This window comes from Mobula hypostoma, chromosome 1 (assembly GCF_963921235.1).
Source record: "Mobula hypostoma chromosome 1, sMobHyp1.1, whole genome shotgun sequence".
In the NCBI taxonomy this organism is placed as follows: Eukaryota; Metazoa; Chordata; class Chondrichthyes; order Myliobatiformes; family Myliobatidae; genus Mobula; species Mobula hypostoma.
The window spans coordinates 174,387,183-174,413,758 of NC_086097.1; the positions used below are offsets into that span (position 1 = coordinate 174,387,183).

General features: G+C 38.4%; 1 protein-coding gene across 3 annotated transcripts in view; it reads left to right on the forward strand.

The window, feature by feature from the left end:
- Window positions 1-26,576, forward strand: part of stk3 (serine/threonine kinase 3 (STE20 homolog, yeast)) — a 581,025-nt gene that overhangs the window by 277,083 nt on the left and 277,366 nt on the right. The window lies entirely within an intron of this gene.

A 26,576-nucleotide genomic window follows, 5' to 3' on the forward strand; every position in this document is an offset into this window, starting at 1 on the left:
GGAGGGGACAGATGATATTCTCATTCACCACTGGTAGTCAAAGTGCTGTGTGTTGCGGATTTGTGTGTGGAGTCTGATTTTATATTTTAGGAGGGTCGAGGGTAAAATTAATTTTAAGTTGCAAAGCAGAGGGGGTAGGGTCGAAAGGACACAAGGATTGGGAATTCAAGAGTTAAAGAAGGAGAGGGAAGAAAGAAGACATTGTACATCAATCTTGGATTATAGCTGGATTTACAAGGCTGAAACGAAGTGACAGTGTTTCGACTCATCAGGCAATGATGGAGGCTGGTATGGTCATGAAGGTCCACTGCGGAAGAATAAGAAACAAAAACTCAGAGATGATCCTTTAAACTGAGATGAGGAGTAATTTCTTCAGTCAGAGGGTTGTGAATCTGGAATTCATTGTCATTTGGTGTATATTAGTCAGAGTTTGATAGCTTTTTTTTGTGAAGTGTTCAAAGTTGTCACGGTGGTGCTAAATTTTAGTGATTAGGGTTTTGCTGATTCGTTCAAGATCTGACTGAAGGGAATTAGCAGTTTCTGAACCTGGTGGTGCAGGGCTGAAGGATTCTGTACCTTCTGCCTGATGATAGCTGCGAAAAGATGAACTGTAAATCATGCTGGACAAATTTGCTTGAATTCTTTGAGGATATGAAAGGGAGAATTTATAGAGAGAAACCTATAAGTTGTTTGTTTTAGATTTCCAAAAAACATTAGGCAAGGTGCCATATAAGAGGCTGGTGCCTCAATTAAGTGTGTTCACCTGGATTGAAAACTGGCTGTCACATAGAAAACTGAGAGTTAGAGTAAATGAGTCCTTTTCAGGTTGGAGAGATGTAACTAGTGGAGTACCACAGTGAGTAGTTTTTGACTCATATTTCTTTATTAGTTGCATTAATAACCTGGATGAAGGAATAAAATGTAGGGTTCAAGTCTGTCTGTGATATGGAAGTGGTAGGGCATGTTGCCATGAGGAGATTGTGATCATGCAATGATATTTAGATAGGTTGAGTGTTTGGACAAAAACCCCAAAAAAATAATTTTGTGGGGAAGTGTGAGGTCATGCACTTTACCAAATGGAATTGGAAGGGAGATTATTAACTAAATGGAGAGAGACTGCAAATGAGTAAAATTCAGAAGGATCTGTGTTATCTAGTGCAACCTTAACAAGAAGCTAGCAGGCAGGTCCAAAAAGTAGTTAAGAAGGTAAATGACATTTTGGACTTCACTGCAAAGGGATTAGAGATAAAGGTTTTGTTGTAGTTGTACAGGGTGTTTGCGAGGCCTCAGCTGGAATACTGACAACAGTTTTGGTTCACTTAGCAAAAATCGGATGTGACATTGGAGACAATCCAAAGGAAATTCACCAGGCTAATTCCTGGGCGAGAGGGTTGTTCCATTAAGAGATGCAAGGGAGTTTGGGTCTGTATTTCTTGGTTTTGGAAGAACGACTGTGATTTGATTCAGACATATAGGACCCAGATGGACTAACAAAGTATGGTGCCTATAAAAAGTATTCACCTCTCCCCTTGGAAATTTTCATGTTTTATTGTTTTACAACATTGAATCACAGTGAATTTAATTTGGCCTTTTTGACACTGGTTAACAGAAAAAGACTCTTTCATGTTAAAGCGAAATCGGATCTCTATAAAGTGATCTTAAATTAATTACAAATATAAAGCAAGATAATTGATCGCATAAGTATTCATCCCCTATGAGTCAGTATTTAGATGCAGTTTTGGTAGCAAATATAGCCTTGAATCTGTGTGAATTGGTCTCTGTGAGCTTTGCACATCTGGATACTGCAATATTTCCCCATTCTTCTTTACAAAACTGCTCAAGATCTGTCAGATTACATGGGGATCGTGAGTGAACCTCCCTTTTCAAGTCCAGCCACAAATTCTCAATTGGATTGAGGTCTAGAATCTGACTTGGCCACTCCAGGACATTAACTTTGTTGTTTTTAAACCATTCCTGTGTAGCTTGGGCTTTATGCTTGGGGTCACTGTCTTGCTAAAAAAACAAATCCTCTCCCAAGTCATAGTTCTCTTGCAGACTGCATCAGTATTTCCTCCAGGATTTCCCTGTATTTTGCTGCATTCATTTTACCCTCTACCTTCACTGGCCTTCCAGGACCTGCTGCAGTGAAGCATCCCCACAGTATGATGCTGCAACGCTTCACAGTAGGGATGGTGTGTGCTGACGTGCAGTGTTCAGCCTACACCAAACACAGCGTTTAAGTCTGATGGACAAAAAGCTCAGTTTTATTTTCATCAGATCACAGAACCTTCTAGCTGACTTCAGAGTCTCCCACATACCTTCTGTCAAACTCTAGTTGAGATTTCTTTCTTTTTAAATCTTTTTATTGAATTAGTACACAAAAGGTAAGCCATATAGGCACTGATACACTGTTGCAATATAACTTTACTAGAAATATTAATACACAAAAGGAAGTTAGTACAAACAGTGCAGTTTAGATATAAAATAACAAGTTAATATAATAGTATACTAATTTTCATACATGTCAATAAGGAAAAGAAAAAAAAAACCCCAAAAAAATCCCACCGTGCAACTAATCTTTCTTTTCTTTTTAAATCTTTTTATTGAGTAAGTATACAAAAAAGGTAAGCCATATAAACATTAGCAACTAATCTAAAAAGCAAAGCAAAGCAATGGGCTAACTAGGTATCAAGTAGAGTTAAACAACTTAAAACAATCACGTCCTCAAACCCGACCTCCGTTAAAAACAGTTAAAAAGCAAGAAGGGAATGTAAATATGGACAGAGAAAGAAAAAAAGTTACATTAAATGAAAATGTTGAATAAAAGATCTCCAAGTCTGTTCAAATTTAACTGAAAAATCATAAGGATTACTTCTAATTTTTTCCAAATTTAAACATAGTATCATCTGGGAAAAACCAAAAGAACGTAGTTGGAGCATTAATCTCCTTCCAATGTTGTAAAATACATCTTTTCGCCATTAAAGTAAGAAATGCAATCAATCTACGGGCTGAAGGGGAAAGATTACTGGAAATTTTAGGTAATCCAGAGATAGCAGTAATAGGATGGGGAGAAATATCTATATTCAATACCTTTGAAATAATATTAAAAATGTCTTTCCAAAAAGTTTCCAAAGTAGGACAGGCCCAAAACATATGAGTTAAGGAAGCTATCTCCCCATGACATCTGTCACAAAGAGGGTTAATAGGAGAATAAAAACGAGCTAATTTATCTTTAGACATATGTGCTCTATGGACAACTTTAAATTGAATTAGAGAGTGTTTAGAACAGATAGAGGAAGTATTGACTAGTTGTAAAATATGCGCCCAGTCATCCACCGAAATAATAAAGCCCAATTCCTTTTCCCAATCTGACCTAATCTTGCCGAATGGAGCTTTCCTAAGTTTCATAATAATATTATAAATAATAGCCGTTACACCTTTCTGACATAGATTAAGGTTAATTATAGTATCTAAAATATATGTAGGAAGTAGCGTCAGAAAGGAAGAAAGTATAGTACTTAGGAAATTTCTAACTTGGAGATATCTAAAAAAATGTATTCTTGGTAAGTTATATTTGTTAGATAATTGTTCAAAAGACATAAGGGAACTGTCTAAAAATAAATCCAAAAACCGTGAAATACCATTAGTCTTCCAAATTTGAAAGGCACGGTCCGTAGAAGAGGGAGGAAAGAATATGTTGCCTAAAATAGGAATCGCAAGCCCAAATTGATTAAGATCGAAAAATTTTCGGAATTGAAACCAAATACGTAAGGTATATTTAACTATCGGGTTACAAACCTGTTTGTAGTGTTTCAAATCAAAAGGAAGAGAAGAGCCTAAAATGGAGCCAAGTGCATAACCTTGAGCAGATTGTAATTCCAATACTACCCATTTAGGAATGGATAGTGTATCTTGATCAAGTAACCAAAATTTCATGTGTCGAATATTAATTGCCCAATAATAGAATCTAAAGTTAGGTAATGCCAAGCCTCCATCTCTCTTAGCTTTCTGTAGATGTATTTTACCCAATCTTGGGTTTTTATTTTGCCAAATAAATGAAGAAATTTTAGAGTCAACTTTATCAAAAAAGGATTTTGGAACAAAAATCGGTAATGCCTGAAATACATATAAAAATTTTGGAAGAATAAACATCTTAACAGCATTAATATGACCAATAAAAGTTAAATAAAATGGAGACCATTTAAATGAAAGTTGAGTAATGTGATCGATTAAGGGTAGGAAATTAGTCTTAAATAAATCTTTATGTTTACAGGTAATTTTAATCCCAAGATATGAAAAATGATTATTAACCAATTTAAACGGAAGATTCTGATATAAGGGAACTTGCTTATTAATCAGGAAAAGTTCACTCTTACTGAGATTTAACTTATAACCTGAAAAAAGACTAAATTGTGCTAATAAATCTAAAGCAGCAGGGATAGATTTTTGAGGATTAGAAATATATAAAAGTAAGTCACCAGCATAGAGTGATACTTTATGGGACTTTAAACCCCAAGTTATCCCAATAATATTTGGAGATTCTCGAATAGCAATTGCAAGAGGTTCCAATGCAATATCAAATAATAAAGGACTAAGAGGACAACCTTGTCTAGTACCTCGAAAAAGAGGGAAAAAAGATGAGCTTAAAGAGTTAGTACGGACTGAGGCCATAGGAGAATGATATAACAATTTGATACAGGATATAAATTTCAGACTGAAATTAAACATTTCAAGCACCTTAAATAAGTAAGACCATTTGACTCTGTTGAAGGCTTTTTCAGCGTCTAAGGAAATGACGCACTCAGGATCATTTTGTGAGGGGGTATAAACAATGTTTAACAGTGTGCAAATGTTATAAAAAGAGTAACGACCTTTAATAAAACCTGTTTAGTCTCTGAAATAATATAAGGAAGTGCTTTTTCTAATCTGTTTGCTAACAATTTAGAAAAGATTTTAGAGTCAACATTTAATAAGGATATTGATCTACAAGATGCACATTGAGCAGGATCTTTATCCTTCTTTAATATTAAATAGATCGATGCTCTATAGAAGGATTCGGGAAGTTTGCCAAGTTTTAATGAGGCCTCCAGAACCCTGAATAACCAAGGGATTAGTGAAGATGCAAAACATTTATAAAATTCCACGGTAAACCCATCAGGACCAGGAGCTTTCCCCGGGCTCATAGAGAAAATCACATTCTTAATCTCATCAGTAGTAAAGGAAGTGTCTAGCATAGAAGGTATATCATGTAAAATCTTAGGGAAATCTAGGTTATCTAAAAAGTCATACATATATTTAGAGTCTCGTGGAAACTCTGTTTGATATAAGGAGGAATAAAAATCAAAAAAGGATTGATTAATCTCAGCTTGATCAAATATCAGTTGATCTTTTTGATTATAAATCTGATTAATTTGAAATTTAGAATAGTTAGTCTTCAACTGATTAGTGAACAGTTTACCAACTTTGTCACTATGTATATAAAATTCGCTTCTTGTTTTCATTAATTGATTTGCAATCAAGGACGAAAGTAATAAACTGTGTTCCATTTGAAGTTCAGTTCTTTGTTTATACAACTTCTCAGAGGGAGCTGTAGCATATATCTTATCAATTTCCTTAATCTTGTCTACAATAACCAGCTCCTTGTCCTTCAACCTCTTCCTCAAAGCAGCAGAGTACGAGATGATCTGACCACGAATATAAGCTTTAAAAGTATCCCAAAGGATGTTCATAGAAATATCTTCTGTATAGCTGATTGTAAAAAAGAGATCAATCTGTTCATTCATAAAGTTAACAAAATCCGAGTCCTGAAGCAAGAGTGAATTAAAACGCCATTGTCTATTATTTTGTGTGTTGGCCAGTATTTTAATAGAAAGCTTAAGTGGAGCATGATCCGAAATGGTTATAGAGTCATATTCACATTTAACCACTGAAGAAATAAGACGAGAGTCAATAAAAAAATAATCAATTCTTGAATAGGAACGATGAACATGTGAAAAAAAAGAAAAATCTTTTTACTGGGGATGCAAAAAACGCCAAATGTCCGTCTACCCGCAATCTGAAAGGAATGAGTTAATCAAGGTTGCAGATTTATTGGGTAAGGTCCGTAAAGGAGCCGAACGGTCCAAAGATGGAGATAAACAAGTATTAAGATCCTCGCCCCAAATTAGTGAAAACTCATTCAAATTCAGGAACAAATTAAATAATGATTTGTAAAATTCCGGACAGTCCATGTTAGGAGCATAGACGTTAATCAAAACTACCTTTTTATTAAAGAGTAAACCACTAACTGATAGAAATCTGCCATTCGGATCAGAAGTAATATCGTGTTGTACAAAAGTGATTGAGGGATCTATAAAAATAGAAACTCCTCGAATCTTAGTGTTGGAATTCGAATGGAAGTGTTGACCCTTCCAGAATTTGAAAAAACGTAATCTGTCCCCCCTCCGCACATGGGTCTCTTGTAAAAATAGAACATGTGCTTTAAGTCTCCGGAATACTTTAAAAACTTTTTTCCTTTTTATTGGATGATTAAGACCATTAGTATTCCAAGAGACAAAATTAATAGTAGACTCCATAAACCCTAAAGTCAACCCGCAAAAAAAGGGGGATTGACAATAGGTTCGTCCCACGCACCCGGAAAGGTAACAGAACAAACAAGAGGTAACGGGAAGGAGAATGCGACCAATACTTTGGCAATGTAAGTAGCCCAAGAAAAAAAAACTGAAAAGTGAAGCCCCTCCCACCACCCCCCCCGAAACCCTAAAGCTAAATCTAAGATAGACCAGCCAGAAAGAAGCAAGCGCTAGAACTACCCCCATGACTTCCAATAGACGCTCACTAAAAAAAAGTGTATCTATAAGAGGATCAGCTAAAGTTATAAAACAGTAGAGAAATTTAAAAAATATATACACCGATTAAAGCAAACACGATATAATACAAAGAAAAAACAGGTAAATATAAAGAAAACCGTTAACCAACAACAGACCATATAGTTAAATGAGAAAATGAGACCATTAGCATAAACTAACAAGAAAAACTATAAAAAGTACGTTTGAAAACTACGAAGTTTAAGGCCTCAAAGGAAATACGTAAAATGATGCTGAGGGAATAGTCACCCAGAATCCCAAGGGAAAAAGAAAGGAATGATGCAGTTAGAAAAAAATTGGCAACCATATTAATTAAACCAAAAAAAAACTTTTCTGCCCTCATATAAAGCGAAAAAAAATTAAAAAAAAATTAAACCAAACAGATTAACTGCCTCCGAACAAACAGAGATGATTTAATAATTGCGATTAAGATGTTGAAGGTGAAAATTGATCCAGATAACTCTGGGCTTCCGATGGAGAGTCGAAAAAACGGGAAGACCCATCAGGCGATCGAATCTTCAAACGTGCGGGATAAAGCAACACTGGTTTTAAATCCATCTTATAAAGTTCCGACATCACAGATCTGTAACGGACACATTGATCCCGAACCTGCTTACTAAAGTCTTTGACCAGGCAGAACCGAAGCTGCGAGTAATCAATGTAACCTTTAGGTCGAGCGAATCGAAGCAATTTTTCCTTGTCTTGAAAATAATGAAATCGTAAAATAACATGCCGAGGTTTATCTAACTTAGACGAATATACTGGGACTCTGTGAGCCTGATCCAATAATGGTGGTTGGTCAGGAAATAAGGTAGGAAGTGCATCTTTTAAAAGTTGAGAAAAAAACTTTATAGGGTCATCAGATTCAGCAGCTTCATGAATACCAATAATTCGAATATTCTGTCGTCGCATTCTGCATTCTAAGTCAGAGTTTTTAAAAGTCAGAAAGTCAAGTTTTTTCTTCATTACAGTAATTGTTTCTTCAATTTTCCCCCACCTTGAGTTCATTTTGTTGCGTGGATTTTTGAAGATTAGATATAGCAGTCTGGTGTTCCCGTGATAGATGTTTCCATTTTATCGATTACATCAATAATTTTCTGCAGTTTAGTTGAAATTTCCACACGAATCAGATCCGTTATAGTAGTTGAAATTTCCGTTTGAATCAGATCCAATATAGCTTTCAAAGTTAATAGTGGTTCAATTGGAGGAGGATCGGTAACTTTCGGTCTAACCGGAGGTTTGCCGTCTTTCCCGTTCTTAGACATAGCAGACCTTAAAAGCATCCAAATATCAAAAAACACAATTTGTTGCAAGGTATTATAAAAATCGGTGCCTTAATGGTTAGCTTAAATATAGCTGATCATAGGAAAAAACTCAGAGGTAATGGAGCGAGTCAAGAACACGACTTCACTCCATGAGCTCTACCGGAAGTCTCTCAAGATTTCATGTGAGATTTTTCAACCGTGGCTTTCTCTTTGCCACTTTCCCATAAAGCTGCAACTGGTGAAGCACCCGGGCAACAGTAGTATGTGCAGTCTCTCCCATCTCAGTCACTGAAGCTTGTAACTCCTCCAGACTTGTCATAGGTCTCTTGGTGGCCTCCCTCATCAGTCCCCTTCTTATGCGGTTACTCAGTTTTTCAGGGTGGCCTGCTCTGGCCAGGTTTACAGCTGTATTGCATTGTTTCCATTTCTTGATTGACTTAACTGTACTCCAAGGGATATTCAGTGACTTGGGAATGTTCTTGCATCTGACTTGTGCTTTTCAGTAACCTTTTGGCAGAGTTGCTTGAAGTATTATTTTGTCTTTACGGTTTACTTTTTGCCAGGGTACTGACTCATCAGCAAGTGGACCTACCAGATACAGGTGTAGTTTTACTACCATCAATTGAAACACCTTGACTGCACACAGGTGATCTCCATTTAACTAATTATGTGACTCCTGAAACCAATTGCCTGTGCCAGTGATGATTTAGTGTATCATGTTAAAGGTGGTGAATACTTTATGCATCAATTATTTTGTGTTTTATATTTGTAATTAATTTACATCACTTTGTAGAGATCTGTTTTCACTTTGACACGAAAGAGTCTTTTTGTGTTGATCAGTGTCAAAAAAGCCAAGTTAAATCTCCTATGATTCAATTGTTACAAGAATCACCCCTTGTAATAATGATCGGTGAGGCACAGAGAATCTGTAGTTACCGACAAGTAACTTTTATTGTTTCAACTAAAAGCACATGGGTTCACAAACTGTCTCTGTGTGCACCCTACTAGAATCCCTGACGGTCCATGAACAGTCAATGAAGAGAAAAGGATATTACCCGGGAAAGGAGTCTACGCTGACCAAGCGTTCCTCGTGGCCCGGATCTCTACGTGTCCATGGGGTCCTCATTATCTGCAGTGGTTGGTCTCTGCCTGCTGGAGAGTTATCGCCCCTGTGTATTCGAACCTCCTAACTCTTATACTATTCCTCATCAATTGGACCATTGCATCTCCATCACATTGGCTCAAGGTCACCTGACCTACCTGGGTCACCTTCTTACTGGTCATTGTACAGGTCTACAACCAACACTGTTTCATGGTTCTGCCCACTGTAGCTTTGTGTCTCAGTGCCTTTACACTCTTACTGGTCCAAACCAGTTAAATGAGCCACCCAGACAGAGTCTAATGAGATTACAGATGGCTTCTTTGGTAGGTCTGGCATTTTGCATAACAAGTAGCTACTCTTCGGAGAACGATCTCTGAAAATTGTTCTGATTAGATTGTCCCAGAGTCAAGAATCAGTTCAGAGTCCATGACCTTTACATAACAAATGGTTACTTGTTTGAGAATGGTCTCAGTTTTAGCAGATCATTACCTGAAGCTTCCTGTATCCACATTCAGTTGCTGAATCAGTTTAAAGCAAGAATCAGTTTAGAGTCCACAAAAAGGGGCTTGTTTGGAGTCCACAAAAAGGGGCTTCCCTGTCCTTGATTAGACTGTAGTTTCTTCTGGCCAACACAATATTTAAAATGATAAAACACGATAACTTCCCATGGGGTGAATACTTCTTATAGGTACTGTAGATGTTGGGGTATTTCAGAAGTGGGACAATCACGAACAGGAGGACATGGCTACAAAATAAGGGCTCAATCACTTATAATAGTTGCTTGACATTTCTACTCTCAAAGGATAGTTAATTTCTGGAATTCTCTGAAGGCCAAATCTGTAAATATCTTGAAGGTAGAAATAGATAAATATTTAAATGATTGAGGAATTGAGGTTTAATTGGAACTGGCACTGAAGAGTTGAGACCAGTATAAATCAACCATGATTATACTGAATGGCAAGGGAGGCTTGAACGGGCCAAGTGACCTACTCCTACTCTGATTTTCCTGTATTGAGAGTTTGCATTTCAAGCCCATGAACTTTCATCAGGAACATCCCCTCTCCTTGAATGCTGCCAGAGTACTTCTAGCATTTTACATTTTATTTCAGATTCCTACCAGCATTTTGCTTTTCAGTTGTTGATAATATCGACAGCAATTACTTCAGTAAATATGTAGTAATTACCTTGTAATCATAAAAAGGAAATCTGGAAATTCATCCAGTAGATATCAGTAGCAGGGTGCTGAAGTTGAAGGCCATAGAAAGTTATTATGGGATTTTTTTTGCCTCCTTCGGAACAACTATTTTATGATCTCTTAAAAAAATACACATAATAAAAATGTTACTACAGTTCAGAAAAGCCAGGTACTGTTAATGATCTGAATGAGGAATTCAACCTCTTGTATTACTGCAATGCAATAAAGTTAGCAATCCCACACTACTGTAATTTAAAACAGTGCAGTGTTACAGATTTATGAGACTCTATATTGTTTTATAGTTACTTTACAAGAACTTTACAACATGCATAAAATTACATATTAATGTTATTTATTTAAATATTATATAAAACTGCAACAGGAGTCACTTACTTTAAAATTGTTACAGTAATATACTTTATTCTGATCTTTAACTCATAGTAGACACTAATACTTTATTCCTAGTGCTAGGAACCTCTCAAAATATAAGAAAATTCTATTGTTCACTCTAGAACCCGGCTTCATCAGCACCTCACTCAAGTCTTCCCTTCTGTTTGAATTGTTGACTGTTTGCATCATGTCATAGCACTGAATGAGCAAATATTTCCTCCAATAAAATGGTGCAGAAAGTGAATTTCGGTTTTATGTTTCTTTAAGTTTAGGTAACCTTCTTTATCACTAGATCACTGTAATGAAGTTAAAGGTTTGTTGAGTGAAAAAAAGAAAAGATTGTAAAAAGAAGGTGAAATATTGTCCATGGATGTGTGTTTTACAAGAGGTTTTGAAAGAGTTGGAGAAGCTGAGGTGGATTTAGCAATGTTGAAATTTTAAAGAAGTTTGGAATGGTAAGTTGACTAGGGAAGTGTCAAAACCATGAATGAGGTGATGTGCTGGATATGGTGAAGTTAGTTGAGGTCATTGATATTTGTGGTTGCGATTCTTTGGAGTTAGAGACATATTGAGAAGATGAATTGACACAGAAGTGCAAACAAGCTGAGGTGGCCACCTGACACTGGAGTTGGGAGCAACAGTGCAGTGTTGTGGAAAGCTTGATGTAGATTTGAAGTTTCTTTTTGCTCTTATTTCATTTTCACTTGAGGTCTCAATATTTGTTGTACCAACTCGCACAATATTTCTTCCTGAAATTTTTAGCTATTTGATAGTTCATTTGATGGCCCTTAACATTTGCTTCTTGATTTGTAATGTCCTTATTTTTTTGGTCTTGATAGTTTTCATAAAGGGATGTGATCTTCAAATCTGCTGAATCTCTATTACAATAAAGAAATAATTGTTGAGGTGTACATTTACTAAGATTATGGTACTTTTACAGTTCTAGGTGCGTCAGGTGTTTTCAGTGATGTACAAAGGTTTGTCAGTCCAAAGATACCAGTTTACAGTAGTTAATACATAAGCAAAACCAGTAATTAAATCACTAGCAATTGCAATAGTTGTGAAGAGATTGCTACCAGTATTGAGACCACCCTGCTATCCTTGTTGCCAGATATAATTATTCTTCCATGGTTTTAGTAGTTTCTCTTTTGGGTGGAAATTTGAAATACTGAATATTTGTAATTGAGATATTTTTTGAGCGATTTGATTGGAAATTATCCTTAAAACACTCAACTGCACAGCCAAAAATACATTCTTTCCATAGAAAAAGAGTTAGGTGACAAAGAATATAAATTTAGATTTATTTGTGCTGGAGAGGACGGGATATGGCGGTACTGGTTGCTAATTCCTTTCTATTTCGTAAATATTATTAACTTTTAAATAATTTGTATGAAAGCTAGTATAACATTTACACTGCTAAGATAAAAATCTCTGGCTGAGGACTTAAACATGCAGCGTTATCTTGCATAACAGACAAGGTATCTCCTTTATGGGTGTGATGACTCTTTGTTTATGACTTGGCCAATAGAAATCTAGCATGTTAACTTTGATACTTAGGATGGATTGCCTTCCTCAGTCTCAGTCTCTCCACCTCTCTCCTGCTATAAGTCCTACTTAAAATTTATATACTTGACTTTTAGTTACCTCATGAAATGTTTACTCTTTTGGTTCAGTTTCAAAGTATATGGAATTCAATTACTAAACTGTAGCAAACATGTTAGCACAGGCTAACATGATCTGGATATTTCTTAAATTATTTTGAGTGAAGATGCATACAAAACTTTCACTTGATCAGAATTGGGTTGAATATCACAGGCATATGTTATGAAATTTGTTAACTTTGTGGCAGCAGTACAATGCAGTACTTAAAAATAGAGAAAAAAACTATTTGTGTGTGTGTATATATATATATTTTCATAATTTATTTATTAATAAAATAGTTAAATAAAATAAGTAGTGCAAAATAGAAATAAAAAATCTTCTTTAGTAAACTCTTTCAATTAATGTGTCTTTTCTGCTTGATAGTTTTAACCCGCCTTTGTCTTTGACAACAGTAGCAGGTAGGCTGATGCACAAAGCTATAAGATATCTTCAAATTAATTAATCATTTAATTAATTAATTAATTTATTATTTGGAGATATCAGCATTGGAAAACATCAATGGGAAGCTTGTTTTTATTGTACGAGTGACAGATAAACTATTTGTGTGTGAGAGGGATTTATTTGGAACTCTGAATTTGCCTTAGTGTAGTTTTTTTTGTAGGTTCGCCATTGCATCTTGACTTTTCTGTTTCGTATCTTTTGACATAAAACCAAGCATTTAACAGTTTTTCATGATTTAATTTATTTTTAATTATTTAAGAACCTGAATTCCTAAATCACTTTGAGTATTTTACCATATTTTTCCCATTTTCGATACATTTTATATTTTAACCATTCTATCATCATTACTGACTTTTACGTGTTTCAATCTTAAGAATTATTTACTGTGCCTCATATTTTAACACGTCCAGCTGAGATTGTCACAATACCTATTAGCTTTGTGTCTAAATTACTGACTCGAAAGTTGGAAGTATATTTATTATCAGAGTATGTATATGAGATACAACCTTGTAATTTGTCTTCTTCCAGACTGTCACAAAGCAAAGAAACACAATAGAACTCATTTAAATATCCCCACACAACAAAGACCATCAAACACTCAATGTGCAAAAACAAGAACAAATTGTGCAACAATAAAAAAGTAAACAAATAACACATTGAATATTAACCAAAGTTCAAAGTACTTTTATTATGCAGTATTCAACCCTGAGATTTATCTTCCCACAGACAGCTACAAAACAAAGAAACACCATGGAACCCATTCAAAGGAAACATCAAGCACCTAACACGTAAATCCCACAAATAGCAAAAACAAGCGAAAAACCCATAAAAGTAAAACATTAAACCACATTAAGTCATTGAACAATCTAGGAATGTTCAGTTCCGTTCAAGTTAGCGCTGTGTCATTCTTTGACTGCAGGCCGCAGAGCCAGTGCACTCCAATCAAAATCACACAAAAAGCATTAGAAAAGGAGTAACCAGAAACCATAAAGTCCCCGAAAGTGAGTCCACAGCCAAGGAGCCAATTCAGCACTGAGGTGTGTGCTGATGGTTGCAGGTCGCAGCTGCAGAGTCAGTTCAGTGATGAAGCAAGTAAACCTTGCAGGATAGTGAACTGAGCACCTGTTTGTCCTTTGCCCTAAGCCTTGATACCTTGATCAAATTGCGCAAATAGTAAAAAGAAATAAACGAAAACACATGGAATGTGAACTGCAGAGTTTCTGAAAGTGAGTCCACAGTTGTGGAGCCGTTAAGCACTGAGGCGAGTGAAGCCTATGCAGCAGCTTGATGGCTGCAAGGCAGCAGCTCCTCCTGAACTTGCTGGTGTGGGACCCAAGTTCTGCACCTCCCACCCGACAGTAGTAGTGAGAAGAGAGGGAGGCCAGTCAAACACAGGCAGATCGCACTGTTTGTTTTCCTCTCTAGTCCTCGAAAATTTTAATCTTGTTGACACTCTATTCAGCGCAGAGTATTGGGCCTTTGGGCTTGACACAGTGTCAATTCCCAGCGATGGCTGCCTCATCTGTACCTGCACTCTTGTGAGTCTAGTTTGCTGAATCTCCCGGGAGATCACAGAAGCACCAGATCGTTTAGTCAGTTCAAAAGAATATCCTTAAAACAGAAATTACAGGCTGCAGACTGCAGCAATTGCAGTTCAGACGAAGAATCATATCTACTAGAGAGTATACCAGGATCAGGTTTAATATCATTGGCGAATGCCGTGAAATTTGTTAATAATTATAAAAACCACCATTAATTACATTGTTTATGTTTGTCCCCGTTATAGAGATGGTGAAATTTACAGCTTTTTGCAGCTTATTTCAATCCCATGCAGTTCCCCACGCCCCATACCAGATGGTGATGCAGCCAGTTAGAAAGCTTTCCATGGTACAGCTGTAGAAATTTGCGAGTGCCTTTGGTGACGTACCAAATCTCCTCAAACCCCTAATGAAATATACCAGCTATTGTGCCTTCTTTGTAGCTGCATCCATATTTTGGGTCCAGGATGGATACTCTGATATTGACACCCGGGACCTTGAAATTGCTCATTCTTCCCACTTCTGATTCCTCTGAGGACTGGTGTGTGTTCCCTTGTCTGACCCTTTCTGAAGTCCACAATTTCTTCTTTGGTCTTGCTGACATTGAGTGCAAGGTTGTTGCTGTGACGCCACTCAACTAGCTGATCTATCTCGCTCCTGTATCTTTATTTTTCCCTTTCAGGGTTCTTTTGAAGACCCTAACCTGGAGTTACACACTGACTTTGGTTCTCTGCAGGAATGGGACCCGTTCTCAGGGTTTGAGGACCGGCTGATGTTCGGCATGCCAAGGGGTAGGCCTGAGACGAAGCCTAAGATCTCGGGGCTCTAGAGACAGGCGGATCAAGGGTCGGCGTCATGGCAGGAGACTCATGTGTCGTCGGGGAGGCCAGAAAATCTTTCGCTGTTGGCCCGAAGACCTGAGATCTTTGCGATCTCCAGGCACAGAGCTTGTAAAAACCGACAAACCAAACTTTTTAACATCATAAACCAGTGGGTTGTTGTTAGATCTCCCACTTGCTGTGAAAATCGGGGACACCTCCCTCTCCCTTATTAGGGAGAGAGAGAAAACCTGTGGTTTGTTGAATGCCAGATGAATTGCGATAGTCTTTGGGGTAACTGCAAGGGCTGTGTCTTTGCTATTGCTTAGCTCATGCTTGTGCTCAGTAGTGGGCACGCTTTTTGTTTTGCCAGTGGGGGGAGGGGGATTGTTGCTCGCCGCCGCTTACACACAGGAGGTGGGAGCTGTGGGGAGGAACTTTGGGGTTCTCGCATTTAACTGTTGTTCATTCTTTGGGTCACTTCTCTGTTTTTGTGGAAGTTTTACGAAGAAAAAGCATTTCAGGATGTATATTGTATACATTTCTCAGACATTAAATTGAACCTTCGTATGCCTTATTGACACCATCTGAAATTCTGCCAACAATAGTTGTATCGTCATTTCAGTAGTTGTATTGTCACGTCAATTGTGTATGGAACCAGAGGAGATAGCAGAGGTACTTAATGAGTACTTTGCTTCAGTATTCACTACGGAAAAGGATCTTGGCGATTGTAGGGATGACTTACAGTGGACTGAAAAGCTTGAGCATGCAGATATTAAGAAAGAGGATGTGCAGGAGCTTTTGGAAAGCATCACGGTGGATAAGTCAACGGGACTGGAGGAGATGTACCCCAGGGTACTGTGGGAGGTGAGGGAGGGGATTGCTGAGCCTCTGGCGATGATCTTTGCATCATCAATAGGGACGGGAGAGGTTCCGGAGGATTGGAGGGTTGCGGATGCTATTCCATTATTCAAGTAAGGGAGTAGAGATAGCTCAGGAAGTTATATACCAGTGAGTCTGACTTCAGTGGTTGGTAGGTTGATGGAGAAGATCCTGAGAAGCAGGATTTATGAACATTTGGAGAGGCATAATATGATTAGGAACAGCCAGCATGGCTTTGTGAAAGGCACGTCATGCCTTACGAGCCTGATTGAATTTTTTGAGGATGTGACTAAGCACATTGATGATGGTAGAGCATTAGATGTAGTGTATATGGATTTCAGCAAGGAATTTGATAAGGTACCCCATGTAAGACTTATTGAGAAAATAAGGAGGCATGGGATCCAAGGGGAAATTGCTTTGTGGATCGAGAACTGGCTTGCCCACGGAAGGCAAAGAGTGGTTGTAGATGGGTCATATTCTGCATGGAGGTCGGTGACCAGTGGTGTGCATTAGGGATCTGTTCTGGGTTCCCTACTGTTCGAGATTTTTCTAAATGACCTATATGAAGAAGTGGAGGGATGGTTAGTAAATTTGCTGATGACATGGAAGTTGGAGGTGTTGTGGATAGTGTGGAGGGCTGACAGAGGTTACAGCAGAACATTGATAGGATGCAAAACTGGGCTGAGAAGTGGCAGATGGGGTTCAAACCAGATAAGTGTGAGGTGGTTCATTTTGGTAGGTCAAATATGACAGAGTATAGTATTAATGGTAAGACTCTTGGCACTGTGGAGCATCAGAGGGATCTTTGGGTCAGAGTCCATAGGACACTCAAAGCTGCTGCGCAGGTTGACTCTGTGGTTAAGAAAGCATACAGTGCATTGGCCTTCATCAATCGTGGGATTGAGTTTAGGAGCCGAGAGGTAATGTTGCAGCTATATAGGACCCTGGTCAGACCCCACTTGGAGTACTGTGCTCAGTTCTGGTCGCCTCACTTAGGAAGGATGTGGAAACCATAGAAAGGGTGCAGAGGAGATTTACAAGGATGTTTCCTGGATTGGGGAGCATGCCTTATGAGAATAGGTTGAGTGAACTTGGCCTTTTTTCCTCGGAGCGACAGAGAGGTGATCTGATAGAGGTGTATAAGATGATGAGAGGCATTGATCATGTGGATGGTCAGAAGCTTTTTCCCAGGGCTGAAATGGCTAGCACGAGAGGGCACAGTTTTAAGATGTTGGAAGTAGGTACAGAGGAGATATCGGGGTAAGTTTTTTCCGCAGAGAGTGGTGAATGCGTGGAATGGGCTGCCGGTGACGGTGGTGGAGGCGGATACCATAGAGTCTTTTAAGAGACTCCTGGACAGGTACATGGAGCTCAGAAAAATAGAGGACTATGGGTAACCCTAGGTAATTTCTCAGGTAAGGACATGTTTGGCACAACTTTGTGGGCTGAAGGGCCTGTGTTGGGCTGTAGGTTTTCTGTGTTTCTATGTCAGCAAATTTATAGCTCTAGATATAATTTAAAAACTAGTCATTTCATGAGCTGTCTGCAAAATGTCGCCATTGGTGGCTGGTGCCATCTTGCCTAAAGGTTCACTCATTAAGTAGATCCTGACAGAACACCACCACCCACTTTAAGAAATCATGCTTAATTTCTTCATTATACTTTCTAACTGATTTTTTTTTTTGATTTTCTACCTGATTTTAAACCTATTTTAATCCTCTCTTTCAAATTTAATTTAGCAATGTTTTCTGTTTTTGTTCTTGAATCTTTACAGGAATGTTTAAAAGTTTATGACATCTATAAATTCAAATACAATCTTGAAAGTTTCTTTCCTCTTATCCTCAGTTAAATCTAAATTTTACTAAAATTGGTCTTTTACCATCTAATTCTATTGTTGGGGCTTTAAAAATTATGTTTACTGCTGCAAGGTACTCATGCACTTGAAGCTAATTTTCTAGTTTATTATGTTACTCAGGTACCAGCGTATAATTATTTCAATGAGCTAGAGCAGAAATTTTAGGGGAATTAAGAAATTTTTGAAAATAACCAGTAGCATTGGCTATATATATAAAGCACTCTAGAGCTTGGAGTTTGAGGCCAAGAAGAGAGTAAGGAGAGGTATTGGGAAAAATGTCATGCAGGTCTGGAATGCGTATTGATATGAAGACTTTAAGGGAAAAGAATAGATTCGGAAAAAAGTGCTTTCCAAGCAATGTGCTGAATTTTTGATTGCTTGAACAAAGAACTGACACAATACCAGATCATTTGTTGTCTCCTCAATGCCAGGGTCAAGGACATCTTGGATTGGAAGAAGGGTGGCTGAGCAGCCAGAGGTTGTAGTCCACATTAGTGCCGATGACATGGGTAGGATGGGTAATGAGGGTCTGCAAAGTGAGTTCAGGGAATTAGGTGCAAAGTTAAAGGATGGGACTTCCAGGGTTGTAATCGCAGGATTGCTACCCATGCCACATGCAAGTGAGGCTAGAAATAGGAAGATCATACAGTTTAACATACGGCTGAAGTGTTGGTGTAGGAGGGATGGCTTCAGATTTTTGAATCATTGGGCTCTCTTCCAGGGAAAGTGGGACCTGTACAGAAGGGACAGTTTACGCCTATCCCTGGAAGCAGACTAACATCCTAGCGGGAGGGTTTGCTAATGCTGTGGGGTGAGTGGCAGGGGTAGGTGGTGATGGCGATGGCTTAAAGTTTGCTAGAGTTGCAGAGGAATGGGAACCAGAGTGCCAGAGCAGATAGTGGAGTGGCTGTGGTAAAAGATATTGTTAAGCCTACATACAACGCCAGGAATGAAAAGTTAGAATGGTGGGACTAAAGTTCTGAGCTACATATATTTCAATGCAAGGAGTAGTGTAGGAAAGGTGGATGAGTTTAGGGCAGGACACGGATCATCACGTGGAATTATGACATTATAGCTATTAGTGAGACTTGATTGCAGGAAAGGCAGGACTGGTAGCCCAATGTTCCATGGTTCTATTATAATAGATATGATAGAGCAGGGGAGATTAAAGAGGAAGCAGTGGCATTACTAGTCAGGGAAAATGTCACAGCAATATTCAGTCAGGATAGATTGGAGAGCTCATCTAGTGAGGTGTTTTGGGTAGAATTGAGGAATAGGAAAGGTATGACCATGTTAATGGGATTATATTATAGACCACCAAACAGTCTGTGGATTTAGAAGAGCAAATTTATAAAGAGATCGCAGGCAGTTGCAAGAAAATAAATGATTTTTTACTTTCCACATATTGGCTGGGACTCCCATACTGTAAAAGGACTGGATGGGAAGATGTGCTCAGGAAAGTTTCCTCAATTAGTCCATAATCAGTCCCAACTAGAGAGTGTGATACAGGCAGTCCCCAGGTTACGAACGAGTTCCGTTGCTGAGTCCATCCTTAGTCGTATTTGTATATAAGTCGGAACAGGTACATCCGGTATTATTTAGTATCAGTTAGTCAAACATTTGTCTTAGTATATAGTATATTTTTCCTTTCAATGCATATAAAACACTTAAGAAGCGTATGTATTTCAATAATTAAACCACTGCGTTGCTGAGCAATAATTGTAGCTTTCATTGGGGCAGAGCCTTTCACATGCTCCATTATTCTCACTTCATCCTTTATCCTTTAAAATTGTTCCGATCGTTGACCAACTGTAGCCTAAAGCTTTTCCAATGACAGATGGCGTTTCACCTCTTTCCGATCGCTATTATTTCCACTTTATTTTCAATCACGATTGTTTTCCGTCAACGGAACAGAAACACTGTGGGTTCAGCAGCAACGGGTCCTGTGCTTCCCCGGGTCCTAAGGTCCTCCAGCACTGAGACAGGTTAAATGGGACAAGTGGGGTTGGTGCTGACTAGAAAGTGGGGCGGGGGGGTCAGGGTGAATCTTGCTAAGAAATATTTCAGCCAAATACAAAGTTACACACTCAACACAGTGTTAATGGCAACAACTTAAAATGGCGAACGGCGTCGTGATCTGACTTAAAATGACGGACAGCGTTCTCCTTCTTCTGTTCGTAAGTACGAGTTGTTCGTAAGTCGGATATTTGTAAGTCAGGGACTACCTGTGCTATATCTGAGGTTCGGGAATGAGACAGGGCAGGTGACAGAAGTTGTGTAGGGGAACATTTTGTATCTAATGATCATAATGCTATTAATTTCAAAGTAATTATGGGAGTCTGGTGGTTGAGTAGAGATTCTAAATTGGAGAAGGGCCAATTTTGATGGTATCAGAAAGGATCTGGCAAGTGTGGATTGGGATAGGCTGTTTTCTGACAAATGTTTACTTGGTAAATGGGAGGCCTTCAAGAGTGAAATTTCTAGACTACAGATTTTGTGTGTTCCTGTCAGAGTAAAAGGGAAGGATAGCAGGTTTATGCAACCTTAGTTTTTGAGAGATATTGAGGCCCTGGTTAAGAAAACAAAGGAAGTGCATAGCAGGAAAAGGCAGGCAGGAACTAATTAGGTACTTGAGGAATATAGGAAATGCAAGAGAGACACTTTAGAAGGAAATCAGGAGGGCTAAGAAGAAGTTAGGAGGTTGCTCTAGCAGACAAGGTGCAGGAGAATCCTAAGACCCTTCATCAGGACAGCATCTGCAGATTTTCTCTTGTTTGGGACTCACTCTTGGTGTTGGTGGATGGTGTTCGAAATTACTCCGTTCTGACTTTTCTCCACTTCGCACGCCCCAACTCCATCTCGACCTTGCTCCAACTTTGCATTGCACCCGCACGCCTTGACCTTTGAGTCAGCCTCACTTCCGCTCGCCTCTTCAGTGTTTGTAGTGATCGCTAACCACAATTTTTACAGAAGTAGTTTTATTAATAAACTATTTAGTTTTATTTTTTGCTTTATGAACCGCCAGTAAGCTGTCTTCCGTCTTCAGGAACACCATCTGTGGCTGTCTTGGGGCAGATTAGGGTGGATAAATCCCCAGGGCCTGACCGTGTGTTCCCTTGGACCAAGTGGGAGGCTAGTGCAGAAATCACAGGGACCCTAACAGAGATACTTAAAACATCCTTATCCATGGGTGAGGTGCGGGAGAATTGGAGGGTAGCTAATATTGTTCCGTTGTTTAAGAAAGGCTCTAAGAATAAGCCAGGAAGCCATAGGCCAGTAAGATTGACATCAGTGATGGGAAAATTATTAGAATTTATTCTAAGGGAGCGAATATCTAAGGATTTGCATAGACAGGAACTGATTAGGGATAGTCAACATGGTTGTGTGTGTGGTTGTCGTGTCCAACCAATCTTATAGACTTTTTTGAGGAAATTACCGGGGAAGTTAATGAAGGCAAGGCAGTGGATGTTGTTTACATGGACTTTAGCAAGGCATTTGATAAGGTTCCCCCAAGGGGGGGTTGGTCAAGAAGGTTCAGTCACTTGGCATTCAAGATGAGGTCATAAATTGGATTAGACATTGGTGTCGCAGAAGAAGCCATCCACCATATTGCTGATGGTTGCCTCTCAGACAAGAGGCCTGTGACCAGTGGTGTGCCATAGGGATTGGTGCTAGTTCCGTTGTTGTTTGTCATCAATATCAATGATTTGGATGATAATGTGATAACATGGATCAGCAGATTTGCTGTGGCATCAAGATTTGGGGTGTAGTGGATAGTGATGAAGATTATCAAAGCTTGCAGTGGGCTATGGTGCAGCTGGAAAAATGGGCTGAAAACGGACAGATGCAAGTTAATGCAGACTCCTCCTTTTCTCCTATGGTCCTCTTGCCTCTCCTATCAGATTCCTTCCTCTCCAGCCCTTTATCTTTCCTACCCACCTGACTTCACCTATCATCTTCTAGCTATCCTCCTTCCCCTCCCACCACCTTTTTTTTATTCTGGCATTTTTCCCTTCCTTTCCAGTTGTGAGGAAGGGTCTCTGCCCAAAACATTGACTGTTCATTTATTTCCCTAGATGCTGCCTGAACTGCTGAGTTCCTCCAGCATTTTGTGTGTGTGTCTGTGTTTTGCCTCACACAATAACCCTTTCATTCCCGGAATGGTCCTCTAATGCCAGCACATCTTTTTTTTATATAAGGGGCAACCAGCTGCTCAAACTAAGCCAATTGTGGTCTGACCAATGCCTTAGAAAGTCTCAGAATTACATCCTTGCCCTTATATTCTTGTCCTTCTTGAAATGAGTGCTAACATTGCATTTGTCTTCCTTACCCCTGATTCAACCTTCAATTTAACCTTTAGGGAACCCAGCATGAGGACTCCCAAGAACCTTTGCACCTCAGATTTTTGAACTTTCTCCCTGTTCAGATAGTAGTCTGTCTTTATTCTTTCTACCAAAGTGTATGACTATATTCTGTTTGCCATTTCTTTACCCATTCTCCCAATATGTTTAAGTCCTACTGCAGGCTCCCTGTATCCTCAACACTACCTGTCCCTCCACCTATCTTCGTATCCTCTGCAAACTTGGCCACAAAGCTATCAACTCCATCATCCAAATCATTGACATATAACGTGATAAGAAATTATCTCAACACCAAACCCCATGGAACACAACAAGTTACTGGCAGCAAACTTGAAAAGGCCCCAAGCCTCGTGTGCAGCAACTTGTCAAAGACCTTATGAAAATGTAAGTAAGCAACATCCATAAACTATTCTTAGTCTACCCTGCCTGTTATTTTCTCAAAGAATTCTAATGTTTCTGTCAAGTAAGATCTCCTCTTAAGGAAACCATGTTGACTTTAGCCTACTCTATCATGTGCCTCCAAGTACCCCAATACCTCATCCTTAATAATTGACTCCAAGCATCTTCCCAACCACCGAAGTCAGACTGACTGGCTGATAATGTCCTCTGCTTTGGCTCCCTTCCTTCTTAACGAGTGGAGCGACATTTGCAATTTTCCAGTCCTCCAGGACCTAGTATTCTAATTTGTACCATCCTGGTGCAGGGTCTTAATGTTGCCTAACCTGCTGAGTTCCTCCAGCACTTGATTTATTGCTCCTGCTTACAGCATCTGTAGTCTGTTGACACCTCAATATTATATTTATGTCTGGTTTTTGATGGATCACTGTTTCCAATGTGTGGGGCAAGTGTTGGGATTGTTCATTTTCCCCCATGCTTCCTACTGTGCATAAGTTCTCAGATAAACTTATCATAGAAAAGGGAAGCAGGATTGTGGCCACATCCCCCAATACTACAAATTTCATTATTCCCTTTTTTTTGGCCATGTTTCATGGACCATCCTTCTCCTGGAATTTACTTGAGAACTACTGCCAGTGATATATAAAATTAATCTTTCTGGTGTGCAAGCTCTCTGTGGAGGCCAAGAGGAACTGTTTATTTAACCTGAAGACGTCAATAAAACCACCAGTTCAACAACAGGACCTCAGTGGTCATCTTTTTTTGCTTACAATTGTGTTAAATGTGGCGCAGACAACTAATTTCTACTTATCTCCTGGGATTGGAGGCCTGCCTGCGTGTGAGTGGGTGGGAGGGTGGAAAAGGGGCTTGTTTTGTTGTTGTTGTTTCGCTGAACATTTTGGGCATGCTATGTTGATGTAGGAATGTGTAGCAACACATGCAGGCTGCCCCCAGTATACCCTTGGGTATGTTGGTTATTAATGCAAAAGACACATTTCAGTGTATGTTTTGATTTACATGTGATAAATGAATAAATCAGAATCTGAATACAGTGCAATTGTTTATATTTTAACTGAAAGTAGAAGCTTTCAATATGAGCAGATGTTTAGCTGGAATAAAATTAGATTCATTAACAAAAGAAAGTTCTTTCTTTTTTTGAACTTCATATTAATATTACTTTTTGATTTAATGTAAGAAAATTGTTTGGAATGCTATTACTATACTCCTTGGCTTTAAATGCAGTGACCACTGATAAAATTATTCATAACTCGAACTGGACAACCCCCATTTTGATAAAATAACCCAGTTTATTGGTACTTGAACTCTGTATAAAAAATATTGTGCCAGGATGTACTTTGAGCAAAAAGGTAGTTTTACACATGCCATATACCAGGGTAATCTTCATTATCTTTGGACTTTAATTGACCAATGTTTGAAGCTCAAAGTTTGAGGCATGCTAATATAATTATTCTTTATTATCTGATGAATCTCTATCACAGCTTGCAGGAGCGGAAAAACTAGCATATGGAGTTTACTTTGCTGAATGGCTTCATTGATAATAATTTGCATCATTTTATGAATGATCATATATAATTTGAATATGACTTAAGTGAACCAGTTACAATCTTGTGATTATACTCTGTCAAAATGCATGCATCTGAGTTTTATGTTGTCTTTGCACTTACTTACATAAAGTGTAATAAACCCCTCAAAAAACAAGCAGGACATACATTTGACTAAATGTGCTTGAGCTTGGTATTATAAGTTGGTTCATCTTCTGGGTACATTTTTGTTGCTCTGACGCTGACAGTTTGAATGGTGTGTATTGAACATGCATGCCTGATGTCAGAAATGTCACTAGCTTGTATTATATCTTTGGCCAAAGTAGTTCAGATTCTGATGAAGGAGCAATTTTTTTGAAACTTCTGGCAGCTCCAAACTTGCCTATATTTCATTGTTTCCTCTCATGGAAAAAATTCAGTTGTTTCTTAAAGTGCCTGCATGATGGTTGGAAATGGTAGTACAGCTTAAACTGCATTGAAGTGATATAATGAGCTTTGTTGACTTGGATGATCTTTGCTCAATAATTTTGTTTTGTTCCTAATACTTGGAGAAGATTCAAATGTAGGGATAAGTTATGGGTTTACTTTATCTCTATTCTATGTGATGTTGGAATTCCTATTTGATAGGTTCAGTTCATTGCAGTTTGGAATTTGTGATAAATAAGTTGCATAATCAGTATGATAATTCTCAAGTGCTTATACAGCAGTGCTTCTCAGTGACTGCTTAGCAGTATAATAATGCTGTGGTGCACTACTATTAACCATCTGTCTTTCATTTTCCCCAGTTGTTGATAGGAGAGGAGGCTTCTTTCTATAGAATGAGATCAGGGGAGAATTTTAATTCAGGCTTCCACCTCTGTCTCACTTGCTCAACTCTAAGGATTGGTGAGATTAGGGATCTTACAATGATTGCATGGTTTCTACACTGGAATCTTTGGATTTATTGATACTTCTCAGTTTTATTTATTTTACTTTCTGAAGTTCAAGTTTTGTACTTTATGTTCATGTAAACTTTCATTCTTAAAAAGTGCTTGAAAACAGCATTTAGTAAAAAATGAAAAGTTGATCTGAGCTAGTAACACAATAATTTAAGAACTGCTAAGTAAATTTATAGACAATAGCATTGAATGGCTGATTCCAACAAGACAGGACAGTTCAGGAAAAGATTTACTGCCTCTGTAAAAACAAATAAAGCTCCAGTAAGTATTGTATGTCTTTTCTTGTATGTTTGTCAAGTTATTTTCAATTATGATATGTCCAGCTTCATAAATTCTGTAAAGAGAGTTCGCCAATATGTTTCTTTAGTTATACTGATAAGCTTCTGATTTTGGCATGCAGGCAAGAAAATCAAACAAGGATCTATGTTTTCGCAAACCTTAGCATTGTGTCTGGTTTTGCCAGTTTTGAAATTAAGTTGACAATCTGTGGCTGGGTACTCATCATCTCATGTATTTCTTGTAACACCAGTTGAAATGCTACTTCTCTGATAGTCAACGTGCTGTCAGGAGTTTCAAAATCATTTACCTTGCCCATTGCACAGTGGATTGCAGACTGGCTCTAGAGAAGGTGGAGATGAGAAAATAATTTGATTACTTTTCTCTCTCCTTTCTATAACTGCAATAAACTCTCGTCAGCCATTCTTCATTATCGCATACATGCCTCACATGTGGTAATGGACTCAAATGCAGGACAAAAAAGAGCTTGGGAGCTTGCCAAATATTTTAATCGTTAAAATCTGTTCAAGTTTGAAGAGAGTGCACAGATAATTCAGAACTGCATTGTGCTACATTAGTAGTAAACAAGCTCGAAGTGTCCTTGGTACCTTATTGGCTATGTTTCCCTTCAACCTGTGGTGTCCTCCAATATTGTTTTGAGTGCTAGGAATTGCGTTACCACCTGATGTATTTGAGTACTTCAAAATAGTATTTAGTTTTAGATAGATTGTTGCATTTTAACACAGAATCATCTTTTCCTGGACTTTGGAAAGGAATATGGCCGATTCTTCCCATTCCTTCCATATATCCCATGAAGTATGGAAAATGCTAGAACGCCTGCATTGTGCTATTTTATCCAAGCAGGAAAATACTTAAAAATATTGCCATTTTGGTTATTTTTGAGGCAGATTGCAAATTAAGACCACCATCATCGTAGTGATCATTGTCAGAGTGGACAAAGTTACTGTGGTGATCTTGAGGCTTAGAGTGAACAGAGTCACAGCAGTGATCTGAGGCTTCAGCTCTTCG